Source organism: Lithobates pipiens, unplaced genomic scaffold (genome assembly GCF_037356315.1).
Source record: "Lithobates pipiens isolate NorthernLeopardFrog02 unplaced genomic scaffold, aLitPip1_a1.2 Scaffold_18, whole genome shotgun sequence".
Classification (NCBI taxonomy): domain Eukaryota; kingdom Metazoa; phylum Chordata; class Amphibia; order Anura; family Ranidae; genus Lithobates; species Lithobates pipiens.
The window spans coordinates 646,522,081-646,535,398 of NW_027507758.1; the positions used below are offsets into that span (position 1 = coordinate 646,522,081).

Below are 13,318 nucleotides of genomic sequence, written 5' to 3' on the forward strand. Positions count from 1 at the left end.
GCCGCACACACCAGCACGAGCCAGGTGGCCAGCCATTCATCCAGTCAGGTAACCTCTCTGACAGGTAGGGGGCAGAAGAGGAGCAGATTGAGCCCTCTCTTCTCTCCTGTCAGTGTGAGGGGCGAAGAAGGGGGTTGTTAGTGCTGGTTTTTGGCAGTGGGAAAGAGTGTAATAGACACTCTTGGCTTAGACAACGGCAGCCAGCAACCTTGCTGGGAAGCCATAGTCCGGTCTGAATAATGTGTCCCGGTTTCTGGTGGTCTAAAACCCAAACACATGATCCAAAAGCCAAACTGTCTGGGTGAGTCCTGAACAGGTGGCAACCCTAGACTGGGCACCTCTGTTCAGAGAGATGCTCCTCACTCATATCTTGTAGATGTGGAAAGCAATCTCTACTGCCGCAATTGAGTGGACCTGTGAGTGGCAGAACAACTCACAGCACAAGCCTATGAACATCCTACACATGATCCTCCTGAGGCGTTCAATGCCCCTAGTCCTAAAATGTCCCCAGACCTGCAATATCCCTAGTCCTACAATGCCCCTAGTCTTACAATGCCCCTAGTCCTATAATTCCCCTTGTCCTACAATGCCCCTAGTCCTACAATGCCCCTACACCTACAATGCCGCTTGTCCTACAATGTCCCTAGTAGTGATGGACGAACTTCCGACGGGATGTTTCGCGAACGCGGCCAAAAGAGATAGAGAGCACTGACACCAGCACTGATACCAGCAACTCGCTGCGGGACCCAAAAATATGACATCTCTCAACCTCTTCAAGCAGGAGGGTACGGGCATATAGTACGGTGTGCTTTTTTTTGCACAAGGAAGTGAGCCAAAGGTAGAAATAAGGTCAGTGTGCTTGATTAAATAAATTGTTTATAGAGTTATGCATATACATGGTCTACTGGTCACATGTGTTGAATTTCTTTGAGATCCATGCCTCATTCATTTTTATAAATGTGAGGTAGTCAACACTGTCGTAAGCTAGGCGAGTACGCTTACCAGTCACGATCCCCCCTGCTGCGCTGAACGTCCTTTCGGACAGGACACTGGATGAGGGGCAAGCCAACAGTTCCATTGCAAATTGGGCAAGCTCTGGCCAGAGGTCAAGCCTGCCCACTCAGTAGTCCAGGGGTTTCTTCACTCCTCAGAGTGTCCACATCGTCCGATGTAGGCGGATACCTGACGGTCTAGGTGTTCCCTGATGCTGGATCCGGATGAGACCTGTCGATGGGTCAGCTGAAAGAATGACCTCATATCAGAAGTCACCAACACATCTTCAAACCGCCCTCTTCTCGCAGGCGCTGTTGGATTGGTACCCGCAACTCTTTCTCTGGGAGTGGGAATTCCTCCTCTGCCAGCGCACGCAAAAGAAGAATGCAGCATTTCTCGAAGCAAGGCCTGGAAGTGCTCCATTCTGACAGCCCTCTGTGACGGTGGTAACATTTCCGCCATTTTGTGTTTGTACCGGGGGTCTAAGTACATTGCCACCCAGTACTGGTCCTTGACCTTTATGCTTTTTATAGGTCCCTGTTAAAACACTGGAGCATGGAGGCCCCCATTTGCACTAAACTGGAAGCGGTGTGGTGGCCTGGCTCCTGCTCATCATCCAGGATAATATCATCCTCCTCATTCTCCTCTCCCCATCCACACACAACAACAGGGATTCCAGAAAGGTTTAAAGCATGCTCTTCATGCTCCTCCTCATCCGCCCCGGCACCATTCTCCTCTGACTCGTTTTCAGACTCCTGTTGTTCACTTGTCTCAGATAGAGTAGCCCCCCCTGGGAATTCATCCAGCATTGTGACTTCCTCATCTTCCCGCTCCTGCTCCTCCACAGCTTGATCAATGACACAACGCAATGCACGCTCCATAAGAAGGCATAAGGTACCATGTCACTGATGGCGCCATGGCTGCGACTGACCAGTTTGGTGATCTCATCAAATGGCCGCAGAAGTCTGCATGCGTCGCGCATGAGCAGCCATTGGCGCGGTGAAAAAAAACCAAGCTCCCCAGAACCTGTTCTGCCGCAGCATTCGTACAGGTAGTTGTTTACTGCGGGTTTCTGCTGGAGCAGCCTATCAAGCATATAGAAGTTTGAGTTCCATGTTTCGTGTCAGGCAATTGCAAATAAGACGTCTGACCGGCAGATTGCGTCGCCGCTGAATGTCAGCAAGGCGAGCCATGGCCGTGTAATATCTTCTGAAATGGGCCGAGATGTTCCTTGCCTGCCGCAAGATGTCCTGGACCCCAGGGTATTTGACAACGAATCGCTGCACGACCAAGTTTAAGATGTGTGCCATACATGGCATGTGCGTAATTTTGCCCTGTTTCAATGCACTAAGCAGATTGGCACCGTTGTCACGCACCACTTTACCAACTGTCAAATTGAGCGGTGTTAGCCACTGATCTGCCTGTGAACGCAAAGCTGAAAGGAGTGCCGGGCCAGTGTGGCTCTTGGCTTCCAGGCACAAAAGACGCAGCACAGCATGGCAACGTCTCACCTGGCATGTCGAATAGGTTCTGGGGAGCTTGGGCGGTGCAGCGGAAGAGACGCTAGCAGCGGAAAAGGAGGAGTCAGCCGAGGAGGAGAGGGAGGAGGATGGAGTAGGAGGAGGAGGAGAAGAAGAGCCAGGCCTGCATGCAATCCGTGGTGGTAAAACCAAATTTACACGGGTGGCACGGGTTACATGCTTGACGGCCATCAGAAGGTTCACCCAGTGGGCAGTAAAAGTGACATACCTTCCCTGCCCATGTTTGCTAGACCACGTGTCTGTGGTCAGATATATCTTGGCACCGACACTGTGTTCCAGAGATACATTCACTTGCCGCTGAATATAGCCATATAGCTCTGGGATGCCCTTCTCTGAGAAATACTTCCTTCCTGGGACCTTCCATTGTGGTGTTCCAATGGCCAAAATTTTTCGAAAGGGCTCCGAGTCCACCAGTTTATATGGCAGCAGTTGGGCTATCAGTTCTGACAAGCCAGCCGTCAACCGTTGGGCAAGAGGGTTATCCGGCGTCATCATTTTTTTACGCTCAAACATTTGGCCCACGGAAGCCTGCCTTTTTGCAGAAAAACGTGAGCTTGGCATGATGAAAGGTGGAGTGGAGGACAATTGTGAGGAGAGAGGAAAAGGAGAAGTAGAAGACGAGGCTGGACGGTGAGAGCCTGGAGTGTGGCTTTGTGTGTTCCGTTGCTCCCACTGGGCTCGGTGATGGCTGCCCATGTGCCTTCTTAAGGCGGTCGTCCCTAGGTGAGTGTTGGGCTTACCGCGACTAATGCGTTGACTGCAAAGATTGCAGATGGCAACACTATTGTCACATTAAAAAAAGCCCACACTGTGGAGCCATGTGCCGGCATCCCGGGAGCGCCAGATGTGACCGTACATGGTCGATGCCTCACTCCTGATACATTAGCAGTCTGCTTTGTCCATCCAGTGCAATCTAAGTTGTGCCTGCTTCTCCTCCCTATCTACTGGTCCATATCTCCCTCTAAACTCCCCTCCTCTTCCTCTCTTGTGGGCACCCACGTGACATCACTAGACACGTCATCATCAACGTCACCGTCCCCACCGCTAAAATTAGAGATCTCAGAGTAGAAAGCAACAGCGGGGACCAACCTCCTCCTTGGGCTGATCTGGGTACTGTCGTCAGACTGCTGAGTGGCGGTTGTTGCTACCTCCTCTTCCTGATCCAATGCCAAGAATGGCTGCTCATCAGAAATGTCTTGTGATGGATCGGAAAATAATTCCTGTGACTCAAGCGGAAGGTATATGGTGGTGGTGGTGGTGTTGGTGGTATTGTCTTTGGGGGTGCACATAGCAGAGAGTGAAGAAGAGGGTTGCGATTGAGAGGATGAGGAGGGTGCAGAAGAGTAAGGCTGAGTGAGCCACTCAACCAAGTCTGGTGCATCCTTTGACGTAATCGCACGCGCCTTCTGCAATTTGCCACTTTGGCTCAAGTCTGTTGCTCCTGCCCTACCCCTACCACCCCTGTGGAAGGGCCTGCCTCTTCCTCTGCCTGTCATTTTTTAAATGACCCTGTGACAAAAGTCTCTAGAGAAGTGCAGTATGTATGTGGAAAGTATATTATACGTGTACAAGCCTATATACTGTACACCTATAAAAGGACCTTTGTGGACCTAGTAGCTAGTGATTTGCAGACTGTCCCTGCTCAGAACACCAAACTGTCCCTCAGTCCCTACACTGATAAAAGACAGCTGCAGAATTGGGCAGCACTCAGCAGCACAGCAGTCAGCAGTGCACCATAATATACTTTGTATATTTGAAAGAAAGTATATTATACGTGTACAACCCTATATACTGTACACCTATACCAGTCCTTAAAAGGACCTTTGTGGACCTAATAGTAATAACTAGTGATTAAACTGACTGTCCTTGCTGCACACAGCGTCCAGTCCCTACACTGACAAAAGACAGCTGCAGAATCGGTCAGCAGTGCACTCAGCAATCAGCAGCACAGCCGTCAGCAGCAGTGCACCAGAACCCTATATACTGTACACTAGGGATGAGCTTCGAGTTCGAGTCGAACTCATGTTCTACTCGAACATTGCCTGTTCGCCTGTTCAGCGAACAGTGAACGATTTGGGCTGTTCGCAGCAAATTCGAAAAGCCGGAACACCCTATACAAGTCTATGGGAGAAATCTAAAGTGCTCATTTTAAAGGGTAATATGCAGGTTACTGTCCTAAAAAGTGTTTGGGGACCCGGGTCCTGCCCCAGGGGACATGGATCAATGCAAAAAAAAGGTTTAAAAACGGCAGTTTTTTCAGGAGCAGTGATTTTAATAATGATTAAAGTGAAACAATAAAAGTGTAATATTCCTTTAAATTTCGTAGCTGGGGGGTATCTATAGTATGCCTGTGAAGGGCGCATGTTTCTGGGGCTTAGAACTGTCGCTGCACAAAGTGTCATTTGTGCAGGAAAAAAAGTCTTTTAAAATCACTTGCGGCTAAATTGTCGGGTCTCCGTAATACAGAGAACACTCAATGAGTGTTCTCTGTATTAGCCGACAATTCATTCATTCATTGATTAAAAAAAAAAAAAAAAAAAAGCGTGGGGGTTCCCCTAAATTCTATTACCAGGCCCTTCAGGTCTGACATGGATATTAAGGGGAACCCCGTGTCAAATTAAAAAAAAAATTGACGTGGGGGTCCCCCCAAATATCCATACCAGACCCTTCAGGTCTGATATGGATATTAAGGGGAACCCCGCATCAAATTAAAAAAAAAAAATTGACGTGGGGGTCCCCCTAAAAATCCATATCAGACCCTTTATCCGAGCACGCAACCTGGCAGGCCGCAGGAAAAGAGGGGGGACGAGAGAGCGCCCCCCCCCTCCCTCCTGAACTGTACCAGGCCACATACCCTCAACATTGGGAGGATGCTTTGGGGGTCTGTGACCCCTCAAAGCACCTTGTCCCCATGTTGATAAGGACAAGGGCCTCATCCTCACAACCCTGGCCGTTGGTTGTGAGGGTCTGCGGGCGGGGGGCTTATCAGAATCTGGAAGCCCCCTTTAACAAGGGGACCCCCAGATGCCGGCCCCCCCCTGTTTGAAATGGTAAGGGGGTACAAAAGTACACCTACCATTTCACAAAGAAAGTGTCAAAATGGTTAAATAAGACAAACACACTTTTGAAAAATTCCTTTATTAAAAATGAAAAAAAAAAGATTCCAGCGGTGCTAATCCACTCTTGCTATCCAGCGACGGATCTCCGGGGTCCAGCGATGGATGATCATATCCAGCGACGGGGGATCTCTCAGTCCAGCGCTGTCCATACATCCTTCTTCTGTCTCCACTCCGGAGACACTGCAGAGAGCCCAGCGCTGACGTTTCTTATATTAGGAGGGCGGGGCCACCCGTCACCTGACCCCGCCCCTCTGACGCTGGAGAGGGAAGCCAGGGGTTCCCCAGTGACGTGTGGGTGACCCCGCCCCCTCTGATGTAACGCAGGTTTCCGTTAGATCAGAGGGGGTGGGGTCACCCACACGTCACTGGGGAACCCCTGGCTCCCTTCACCAGCGTCAGAGGGGCGGGGTCAGGTGACAGGTGGCCCCGCCCTCCTAATATAAGAAACGTCAGCGCTGGGCTCTCTGCAGTGTCTCCGGAGTGGAGACAGAAGAAGGATGTATGGACAGCGCTGGACTGAGAGATCCCCCGTCGCTGGATACGATCATCCATCGCTGGACCCCGGAGATCCGTCGCTGGATAGCAAGAGTGAATTAGCACCGCTGGAATCTTTTTTTTATTTTTTTCATTTTTAATAAAGGAATTTTTCAAAAGTGTGTTTGTCTTATTTAACCATTTTGACACTTTCTTTGTGAAATGGTAGGGGTACTTTTGTACCCCCTTACCATTTCAAACGGCCAGGGTTGTGAGGATGAGGCCCTTGTCCTTATCAACATGGGGACAAGGTGCTTTGAGTGGTCACAGACCCCCAAAGCATCCTCCCAATGTTGAGGGTATGTGGCCTGGTACGGTTCAGGAGGGAGGGGGGCCGCTCTCTCGTCCCCCCCCTCTTTTCCTGCGGCCTGCCAGGTTGCGTGCTCGGATAAAGGGTCGGGGGACCCCCACGTCAATTTTTTTTTTCATTTGATGCGGGGTTCCCCTTAATATCCATATCAGACCTGAAGGGTCTGGTATGGATATTTGGGGGGACCCCCACGTCAATTTTTTTTTTTAAATTTGACACGGGGTTCCCCTTAATATCCATGTCAGACCTGAAGGGCCTGGTAATTGAATTTAGGGGAACCCCCACGCTTTTTTTTTTTTTAATCAATGAATGAATGAATTGTCGGCTAATACAGAGAACACTCATTGAGTGTTCTCTGTATTACGGAGACCCGACAATTTAGCCGCAAGTGATTTTAAAAGACTTTTTTTCCTGCACAAATGACACTTTGTGCAGGGACAGTTCTAAGCCCCAGAAACATGCGCCCCTTCACAGGCATACTATAGATACCCCCCAGCTACGAAATTTAAAGGAATATTACACTTTTATTGTTTCACTTTAATCATTATTAAAATCACTGCTCCTGAAAAAACGGCCGTTTTTAAACCTTTTTTTTGCATTGATCCATGTCCCCTGGGGCAGGACCCAGGTCCCCAAACACTTTTTAGGACAGTAACCTGCATATTACCCTTTAAAATGAGCACTTTAGATTGTGAACGTTCGAGTCCCATAGACTTTAATAGGGTTCTAAAGTTCACACGAAGTTTAGGTCTGTTCGCAGGTTCTGGTGCGAACCGAACAGGGGGGTGTTCGGCTCATCCCTACTGTACACCTATACCAGTCCTTAAAAGGACCTTTGTGGACCTAATAGTAATAGCTAGTGATTAAACTGACTGTCCCTGCTCCACACAGCGTCCTGTCCCTACACTGACAAAAGACAGCTGCAGAATCGGTCAGAAGTGCACTCAGCAATCACCAGCACAGCAGTCAGCAGCAGTGCACCAGAACCCTATATACTGTACACCTATACCAGTCCTTAAAAGGACTTTTGTGGACCTAATAGCAAGCGATTTGTGTCACTACAGTCTGTCCCTACTCCACACAGCAACCTCTCCCTACACTGTCCATGTGCTGTAATGTCTCAATTGGCTGTCCTGTACCCCATGATGGATGTGTCATCATGGGTCAAAATTCTTCACAATGTAAACGCATATGTCCACCGCAAGAACAGCGGCAGAAGTCCACCAGTTTGGCGATTCGCGAACGACCAAAATTTGCCGTGAACCAATCGCCAGGTGAACCGCAAGGCCATCTCTAGTCAAACGTGTCCGATTTGTATCAGTCCTGATAAATATCGCAGTCCTGATAAAAATCGCTGATCACCGCCATTACTAGTAAAAAATAATAATAATAGAAATGCCATAAATCTTTCCCCTATTTTGTAGACGCTATAATCTTTGCGCAAACCAAGCAATATACGCTTATTGCGATTTTTATTACCAAAAATATGTAGAAGAATACATATCGGCCCAAAATGAGGAAAATAAATTAGCTTTTTAAAAAAAAAAAAAATTGGGCATATTTATTATAGCAAAAAGTACAAAATATTGTGTTTTTTTCAAAATTGTTGCTTTTTTTTGTTTATAGAGCAAAAAATAAAAACCGCAGTGGAGATCAAATACCACCAAAAGAAAGCTCTATTTGTGGGGGAAAAAAAGACGCAATATTGTTTGGGTACAGAGTCGCACAACCGCGCAATTGTCAGATAAAGAGACGCAGTGCCGAATAGCAAAACATGGCCTGGTCATTGAGCAGCCAAATCTTCCGGGGCTGAAGTGGTTAAGATAGCAGAAATAATGACAGCTATAACTCATTAGCTAAACCATTGTGTGGTGTTTTGGCTAACTATTTGGGCCATTGTTAATGTGGTGAGTGACCTCCTTCTCAAGTGTATAAAAGCCTGTATTCTTGTTCAAATAAACAGCTCTTATTCTGGTTCACTCCAAAACTGGTGCTGTCTAGTTCTTGGGGTAAATATAGCCAGATCCACCGGTCTCGTGCTCCAGAGCTTGGGAAGCAGCTTCTTGGCGGAGATACCCAGTCGGGGTGTCCGGAGTCCGTCACAGGTTCTATCTCACCTCTAAGTTAAGACTTGTCATTCCCTTACTTAATTTAATGCCCATAATGACTGGCCAGTCTTCTCTACTTGTGCCTATACCCTCTTGCCTCTAAGCTACTTTATCTAGCAGATGTGTACTACATATACCTGTGAACACTCCGATGGAGAGTAGACAAAATAACATAGAGCCACCAATCAATACAGTTTGATGCATACAAAGCACAGTGGTGTAGTGGTTAGCACTTTCGCCTAGGAGTAAGAACCGTCGCTGGTTTGAATCCCAACGACACTACCTGCCTGGAGTTTGCATGTTCTCCCTGTGCCTGCATGGGTTTCCTGCGGGTACTCTGGTTTCCTCCCACACTCCAAAGACATGTGGTTAGTTTAAGTGGCTTCTGTACAAAAATGACCCTAGTATATGAATGGGGATCTTGGATTGTGGGCTCCTTGAGGGTAGGGACCAATGTGAGTGTGCAATGTACAGGGATAGGGACAATTGTAGACACTCAGTCAGGCTGAACTGGATGGACTGGTGTCTTTATTCAACCTTACTAACTATGATTAAGGGGAGTAAAATAGGTACCCTTTGTCCCGAAAATGTCTAACCGATCAAGGAAGTCTGATAACTCAAATGTAAGCAAAAGGCTGATTATCAGAAACTCCTGGATTGTCTAAAGCTCCTCGTTTTGGATTCTCAGGGTCACCTGTAAATCACCTCCTAGGCAAAGCTCGCCATCTGATATGGAATTTTATTGATAGGCAACTCCTATCCTCATATTGATTAGTGGTTCCAAATTAATAATAACTACTGCAGTAGGGAACAGACACAAAAGATACACGCCACATCTTTCCAAATAACTGTTGTGTTTTATTATGACACAATTGAAGATTTTTATACACTTCATTATGTAGCTATCACATTATTATTACAATTGTACTTGTATGGTTACAAGGGGCGTAACATAGGCAGGCTAATTCCAATCAGGACTCGAAAGAATGCAAACATGTAATGAAAACATTATTAGTGCCGTGTGCAATACATACAAAATAGAATACAATTATATACAGAACTTACACATTTTCTCTACAGTAAAAACATGTCAATGACCTTTTTTTGTAAAGGAGACACCAGTGCTGGGGTTTAATAATGCGTCCGCTGACACCAGTGCTGGGGGTTAATAATGCGTCCGCTAACACCAGTTCTGGGGTTTAATAATAGATCCGCTGACACCAGTGCTGGGGTTTAATAATGCATCCGCTAACACCAGTGCTGGGGTTTAATAATGCGTCCGCTGACACCAGTGCTGGGGGTTAATAATGCGTCCACTGACACCAGTGCTGGGGGTTAATAATGCGTCCGCTGACACCAGTGCTGGGGGTTAATAATGCGTCCGCTGACACCAGTGCTGGGGTTTAATAATGCATCCGCTAACACCAGTGCTGGGGGTTAATAATGCGTCCGCTGACACCAGTGCTGGGGGTTAATAATGCGTCCGCTGACACCAGTGCTGGGGTTAATAATGCGTCCGCTAACACCAGTGCTGGGGTTTAATAATGCGTCCGCTAACACCAGTGCTGGGGTTTAATAATATATCCGCTGACACCAGTGCTGGGGTTTAATAATGTGTCTGCTGACACCAGTGCTGGGGTTTAATAATGCGTCCGCTAACGTCAGTGCTGGGGTTTAATAATATATCCGCTGACACCAGTGCTGGGGTTTAATAATGCGTCCGCTAACTTCAGTGCTGGGGTTTAATAATACGTCCATTGACACCAGTGCTGGGGTTTAATAATGCGTTTGCCAACATCAGTGCTGGGGTTTAATAATGCGTCCGCTGACACCAGTGCTGGGGTTTAATAATGCGTCCGCTAACAGCGCTGGGGTTTAATAATGCGTCCACTAACACCAGTGCTGGGGTTTAATAATACGTCCACTGACACCAGTGCTGGGGTTTAATAATGTGTTCGCCAAGATCAGTGCTGGGGTTAATAATGCATCCGCTAACACCAGTGCTGGGGGTTAATAATGCTTCCGCTGACACCAGTGCTGGGGTTTTATAATGCGTCCGCTGACACCAGTGCTGGGGTTTAATGCGTCCGCTGACACCAGTGCTGGGGTTAATAATGCATCTGCTAACACCAGTGCTGGGGGTTAATAATGCATCCAATGACACCAGTGCTGGAGTTAATAATGCGTCCGCTGACACCAGTGCTGGGGTTAATATTACATCTGCTAACACCAGTGCTGGGGGTTAATAATGCGTCCAATGACACCAGTGCTGGAGTTAATAATGCATTCGCTGACACCAATGCTTTGGTTTAATGCGTCCGCTGACACCAGTGCTGCGGTTAATAATGCATCTGCTAACACCAGTGTTGGGGGTTAATAATGCGTCTAATGACACCAGTGCTGGGGGTTAATAATGCGTCCGCTGACACCAGTGCTGGGGTTAATAATGCATCTGCTAACACCAGTGTTGGGGGTTAATAATGCGTCCAATGACACCAGTGCTGGGAGTTAATAATGCGTCTAACACCAGTGCTGTGGGTTAATAATGCGTCTGCTAGCACCAGTACTGGGGGTTAATAATGGATCCGCTGACACCAGTACTGTTGTTTTTGAAGTTTGAAAGTTTGCATGCGGCCCCCATGGGATATGAAAATTTGCCTTGTGGCCCTCAGGTAATTCGAGTTTGAGACCCTGCTCTAAAGCAAACAATGGTTAACAATAAAACACAACAACTTTTTTTTAACTGAAATCTATACCAAAAAAGTGAAAAAAAATATGCTGAAGCAAAGGAGCAATCCACTCACTGACCACACAGGCCCCTCATGCTTGGGCATGCACGTTTTTTTAAACTGTGAATGAGAAATCTTCTCCTGCAGCACTGCAGGCACGGATGTATGTATTCTGAGAGCAACACCATGCTGCTGTCAGAATAAACAGATCAGTGCTGTACCCGTAAGTCGGTACTATGATGCTAAATAACATTGTTATGGCAGCAGATAGCTTACATAGTTACATATTAGAAGAGGTTCAAAAAAGGCACAAGTGTGTGATTACATGTCAGAATTACATTGTATATCCTGTATGTTGTGATCATTCAGGTGATTATCTAATAGTTTCTTGAAACTATGGATGTCCCCCGCTGAGACCACCGCCTGTGGATGGGAATTCCACATCCTTCCCACTCTTACAGTAAAGAACCCTCTAAGTAGTTTAAGATTAAACCTCTTTTCTTCTAGTTTTAATGGGGGCAACGTGTCTTGTTAAACTCCCTTCTCCTTATTGTGGGGTCACCAGTCTGGTATTTATAAATTGTGGGGTCACCAGTCCGGTATTTATAAATTGTGGAGTCACCAGTCCGTTATTTATAAATTGTGGGGTCACCAGTCCGGTATTTATAAATTGAAATCATATCCCCTCTCAAGCGTCTCTTCTCCAGAGAGAATAAGTTCAGAGCTCACAACCTTTCCTCATAACCAATATCCTCCAGACCCTTTATTAGCTTTGTTGCCCTTCTTTGTAGTCGCTCCATTTCCAGTACATCCTTCCTGACTGGTGCCCAGAACTGGACAGTATACTCCAGGTGCGGCCGGACCAGAGTCTTGTAGAGGGGAAAATTATCCTTTTATCTCTGGAGTTGATCCCTTTTTAATGCCAATATTCTGTTTGCTTTGTTAGCAGCAGCTTGGCATTGCATGCCATTGCTGAGCCTATCATTAATTTGTTCAGATCTTTTTGCAAGGTTTCCACATCCTGCGGAGAAGTTATTGTCCTGCTTAGCATCGTCTGCAAATACAGAGCTTGAACTGTTTCCCCCATCCCCATCCTCCAGGTCATTTATGTACAAATTAAATAGGATTGGTCCCAGCACAGAACCCTGGGGGACCCCACTACCCACCCCTGACCATTCCGAGTACTCCCCATTTATCACCACCCTCTGAGCTCGCCCTTATAGCCAGTTTTCAATCCATGTACTCACCCTATGGTCCATGCCAACGGACCTTATTTTGTACAGTAAACGTTTATGGGGATCTGTGTCAAATGCTTTTTCAAAATCCAGATACACCACGTCTACGGGCCTTCCTTTATCCAGATACACCACGTCTACGGGCCTTCCTTTATCCAGATACACCACGTCTACGGGCCTTCCTTTATCCAAATACACCACGTCTACTGGCCTTCCTTTATCCAGACACACCACGTCTACGGGCCTTTCTTTATCCAGATACACCACGTCTACGGGCCTTCCTTTATCCAGATACACCACGTCTACGGGCCTTCCTTTATCCAGATACACCACGTCTACGGGCCTTCCTTTATCCAGATACACCACGTCTACGGGCCTTCCTTTATCCAGATACACCATGTCTACGGGCCTTCCTTTATCCAGATACACCACATCTACGGGCCTTCCTTTATCCAGATACACCACGTCTACGGGCCTTCCTTTATCCAGATACACCACGTCTACAGGCCTTCCTTTATCTAGATACACCACGTCTACGGGCCTTCCTTTATCCAGATACACCACGTCTACGGGCCTTCCTTTATCCAGATACACCACGTCTACGGGCCTTCCTTTATCCAAATACACCACGTCTACTGGCCTTCCTTTATCCAGACACACCACGTCTACGGGCCTTTCTTTATCCAGATACACCACGTCTACGGGCCTTCCTTTATCCAGATACACCACGTCTACGGGCCTTCCTTTAT

The 13,318-nt window shown here is 47.3% G+C and overlaps 1 protein-coding gene and 1 long non-coding RNA gene across 2 annotated transcripts in view; one reads left to right on the forward strand and one right to left on the reverse strand.

Moving 5' to 3' along the window:
- LOC143986913 (uncharacterized) overlaps nucleotides 1-13,318 on the forward strand; it is a 417,248-nt gene that overhangs the window by 101,777 nt on the left and 302,153 nt on the right. The window lies entirely within an intron of this gene.
- The window catches only part of LOC143989949 (uncharacterized), a 40,525-nt gene continuing 36,649 nt past the window's right edge, over nucleotides 9,443-13,318 (reverse strand). Inside the window, exon 2 of the long non-coding RNA XR_013277110.1 lies at nucleotides 9,443-11,786. This is a non-coding gene — a long non-coding RNA (uncharacterized LOC143989949). The remainder of the gene's footprint in view (nucleotides 11,787-13,318) is intronic.